The sequence below is a fragment of the Populus trichocarpa genome, chromosome 10 (assembly GCF_000002775.5).
Source record: "Populus trichocarpa isolate Nisqually-1 chromosome 10, P.trichocarpa_v4.1, whole genome shotgun sequence".
Lineage (NCBI taxonomy): Eukaryota > Viridiplantae > Streptophyta > Magnoliopsida > Malpighiales > Salicaceae > Populus > Populus trichocarpa.
Window position 1 is genome coordinate 5,756,241 of NC_037294.2, and position 4,518 is coordinate 5,760,758.

General features: G+C 41.6%; 1 long non-coding RNA gene across 1 annotated transcript; it reads right to left on the minus strand.

The window, feature by feature from the left end:
- Nucleotides 1-1,147: 1,147 nt before the first annotated feature.
- Nucleotides 1,148-3,994, minus strand: LOC127905890 (uncharacterized). The gene is made up of 3 exons (XR_008060393.1): nucleotides 3,685-3,994; nucleotides 2,195-2,251; nucleotides 1,148-1,421 (listed from the first exon to the last, which is right to left on the minus strand). It is a non-coding gene; the product is annotated as an uncharacterized LOC127905890 (long non-coding RNA).
- Nucleotides 3,995-4,518: the final 524 nt, after the last annotated feature.

The window sequence follows — 4,518 nt, forward strand, 5'->3', positions numbered from 1 at the left end:
TCGACTCCATGTCATGTACATTCTCACGGGAGGGATTGTCTATTTCAGCCTCTATTTGAGAGATATCGCGAGAGGAACATTTATGGGAAAATACACTTCTGGACAGTCTTTGTCGTCGACTGTTTTCTCCTTTGGCCACTGTTGGATCAGGCTATAATTAGGATATGTTGTTCTTCCTGATGCTTTCTAGATTTTGAACGGTGGAGATCAGAAACAAACACTCGGTATAGAAGTTGTGCTTCTCGCACAGTAGGTTTGCAAGTTTGAGGTTAGTTCGGTTAAACCTATATTTCTGGAAATTTCACCATTTGATGAAGTTGATATTTAGATATGTTATACTCATAATAATTCATTATAACTTGACCATATGAATTTTTTGAAATATTATTCGTTTGTTATTTATGGTTGATTGAAACTGTAGTCAAAATTGGTTTTTTGTGAACTGAAACAACTCTAAAATTAAAAGGAAATTGAGCATTAGAGAGACTTAATTTTTGGGAGACTTTGGGGCTGCTGTGACAGCTCTTAAAGTGTATTTTTAGGGGGGTAAATACCTCTCCAAAATCAGAAGTAAAAATAAAAATAAAAATGTATAAGGTTATTTTGCTTGTTACCCTAATTTCTAAGGACAACTCGGATTGATATAAAAAGCTGGCCAGATGAATGGAGGCAAGGAAAGTTAGCCGACCATATGAAGAGAAAAGAGGAAAAAGGGGGAAATTGTGGTTTTCCTTAATGAATTTATTATAATAGCATGAAAAGAATGAGGGAACTCTTGGTTCTTTAAGGCCATGCTTTCAGTCAATTATGCATCGAAGGGGGAGGATGTTTAATTTGACATATTTAGCTTGATGACGTGTGTTTAATTGTGTCAAAATGCGAAAAAAATGCATTTTGAAATGTCAAGGATTGTGTTTAGAAGAATATTGTTCGGAAAGTTTGTAAAATCGATAAGAATATTTTATTTTGATGTTAAAAGGGAAGATTGAAATAAATAAGATAAATTGTGTAACAACCCGGCTTTCTAAGCCCAAAACAATAGTAAATTTTTTTTTATATATATATATATATATTTAATACACATGGTGCCTGTAATCAAAGAACTTGAATCCTCACATCATCAAAATACAATCCATACAATCAACAGTTCATTCAAAAGCGAATCTTACACAAACACATAATATTAAGGTTGCATGATTTGGAGTTCATATTAAAAATATATATACATGGACATGAGTTTGCACTCTTATACTTCTAATAGCCATCACAATTTTTAAACAAAAAGGATCTAATAAAAGTTATACATTCAGTACATTGATCCCTACAAAATACATTGTGATTTAGAATGCATCTACTTAATTCCTTGCAAAAGTAGGTTCCCGTGTATCGGGTATCCTAGACATCTCGTTGGTGTGACGTCCCTGCAGCAGTACAAAACATTTAAGAGAAAACAAATACTTAATAATAATAATAATGGTAACTAGCGGCCTAGCAATTAAATAAGCATTAACATTTATAATTTCTTCATGTATTTGATGTAACAATTAGTAGTACATATAGATACACAAGTTTTCAAATGTCATTCGCCGAAACTAGTCGTTTATTTGTCCCGGCTATCCATCTGGATTCCATAGCGATAGCTGCGTCGCTGCCAATCCTAAAATCGGCAGCCGAAACTACATTGCTGCCGATCAAGGAATCGGCAGCGAATACTGTGTCGCTGCCGATCTAGAATCGGCAGCGGAACTGCGTCGCTGCCGATCCACAATCGGCAGCGAAATCATCCCTTTTTAACCCAGCCATCCATTCGGACGCCATTAGCCAAAGCTAATCATTCTTTGTCCCGGCCATCCATTCGGATGCCATTAGCCGAAGCTAATCACTCTTTGTCCCGGCCATCCGTTTGGATGCCATTAGCCGAAGCTAATCAGTCCTTCATCCCGGCCATCCATTCGGACGCCATTAGCCAAAGCTAATCATTCTTTGTCCCGGCCATCCGTTTGGATGCCATTAGCCGAAGCTAATCAGTCTTTTGTCCCGGCCATCCATTCGGATGCCATTAGCCGAAGCTAATCACTCTTTTATCAACAATTAAGCGTTCGACAATTTAATATCGGTTCTAACAATATGGTAGTACTCAAGTTAAAATATTCCAAGATTCAACGTATGAAAAAGAAAGGTGCAAGTCACCTACCTGCTCCACCTGTGGGTCGTTCCTGTCTTGATGATGGTCCAATCCCGACCGCACCACCTAAGACATCAATGGTCACAAATCAGCACAGTTGTATTTATTTTATTTTTGAATCACATTCATCATCACACTTATTTCAATAGTTCATATGTTCACATTCAAGTGTTCCCTATTTTACACCATCATATCATGAAATTGTTATTAGCATTTAAGTCATTCCTGCCTAGGAGGCTTATTGTAGGAATCGGCAGCGAGAACTGGTTCGCTGCGGGCTGCCCACTTCGGCAGCGAGAACTGGTTCGCCGCAGGCTGCCAGTTCGGCAGCGAGAACTGCACCGCTGTTGGCGCCACAGTTTCGCTGCACAACGCACAACTCGGCAGCGAATATCACTTCGCTGCAGGAGGTTCAGCTGCGGCAGCGAAACAGAATTTCGCTGCGCAACACACAAATCGGCAGCGAATATCAAATCGCTGCAGGAGGTTCAGTTGCGTCAACGAAACAGAATTTCGCTGCGCAACACACAAATCGGCAGCGAATATTAATTCGCTGCAGCAGGTTCAGTTGCGGCAGCGAAACAGAATTTCGCTGCGCAACACACAAATCGGCAGCGAATATTAATTCGCTGCAGGAGGTTCAGTTGCGGCAGCGAAACAGAATTTCGCTGCGCAACACACAAATCGGCAGCGAATATCAATTCGCTGCAGGAGGTTCAGTTGCGTCAGCGAAACAGAATTTCGCTGCGCAACACACAAATCGGCAGCGAATATCAAATCTCTGCAGCAGGTTCAGTTGCGGCAGCGAAACAGAATTTCGCTGCGCAACACACAAATCGGCAGCGAATATCAAATCTCTGCAGCAGGTTCAGTTGCGGCAGCGAAACAGAATTTCGCTGCGCAACACACAAATCGGCAGCGAATATTAATTCGCTGCAGCAGGTTCAGTTGCGGCAGCGAAACAGAATTTCGCTGCGCAACACACAAATCGGCAGCGAATATCAAATCGCTGCAGCAGGTTCAGTTGCGGCAGCGAAACAGAATTTCGCTGCGCAACACACAAATCGGCAGCGAATATTAATTCGCTGCAGCAGGTTCAGTTGCGGCAGCGAAACAGAATTTCGCTGCGCAACATACAAATCGGCAGCATCAATTTCAGCACAATCATCACAGCAGAACACATTAATTCCAGCAACAAACATCACAGCAGAACACATTAATTCCAGCAACAATCATCACAGCAGAACACATTAAGTCCAGCAACAACATCACAGCAGAAACACATTAATTACCCCCTAGTTAAAGCCAGCCCTCTACCATGATTTGTTAGATGTTCTGAAATTGACTTTATTTCACTTTTGTTTGCTTGTTCTCTTGGTTAATTTCAGCTTCCTTCACAACTGGCTTAGGTCTTAGATCAATTCTTTTCTTAGGGTTTTTCTTCTTCATTTTCGTTTTTGATCTTACGGGGGAGAGGAAGAGAGTTTCATGACCCATACCTTCTGAATTTAACTAAGTTTGAGGAAGGTTTGACACTATTCAGCTGCTGGTTCTCCTCCTTCTTCTTCCTCTCACGTTTTCCAGCTCTCTTTTTCCTCTCCTCTATGCAGCTGCCCACTCCTCTCTCAAGGTCTCATCTCTCCCTCACAAGTTCACAAAGTAATCTCTACTGGTCTGATTCACGTTTCTGTTGTGAAAGGGGAAGGGAAGAACGGCATGCAGCTGCTGGATTTGGAAGAAGATGGGTCATTCTCTCTCCCCTCTTTGTATTTATACTACCCATCCAATGAAATGGGTTGTTTGGGGGTTGGTTTAGGTGTGTCCTTATCCTTGTTTGGTTTATCTAAAATCAGTTTTACCCCTCCCTCCCAGCTCTGCGTCACTGTTCATTGAGAAATCGGCAGCGAAAACTGCATCGCTGCCGATTTCTGCATCGGCAGCGAAAACTGCGCCGCTGCCGATTTCTGCATCGGCAGCGAAAACTGCGCCGCTGCCGATTTCTGCATCGGCAGCGAAAACTGCATTCATCATCATCTCTCTCTCTCTAAATATATATATTTTCCTTTGGGTGTTTACATTCTCCCCTCCTAAATATGAATTTCATCCTCGAAATTTAAGAAGTTTCACACTCCATACCTGGTAGATCAAATAAATTGGGGTACTTTTTTCTCATCTCAGCCTCCCTCTCCCAAGTTTCCTCTTCTACTTGAGCATTTCGCCATAAGATTCTAACGATGGGGATCTTTTTGCTCCGTAACTCCTTCACTTCTTGATCTAGTATCCTTATGGGCCTCAATTCCAGTGTTAAGTCTTCCTTGACCTCTACTGGGACC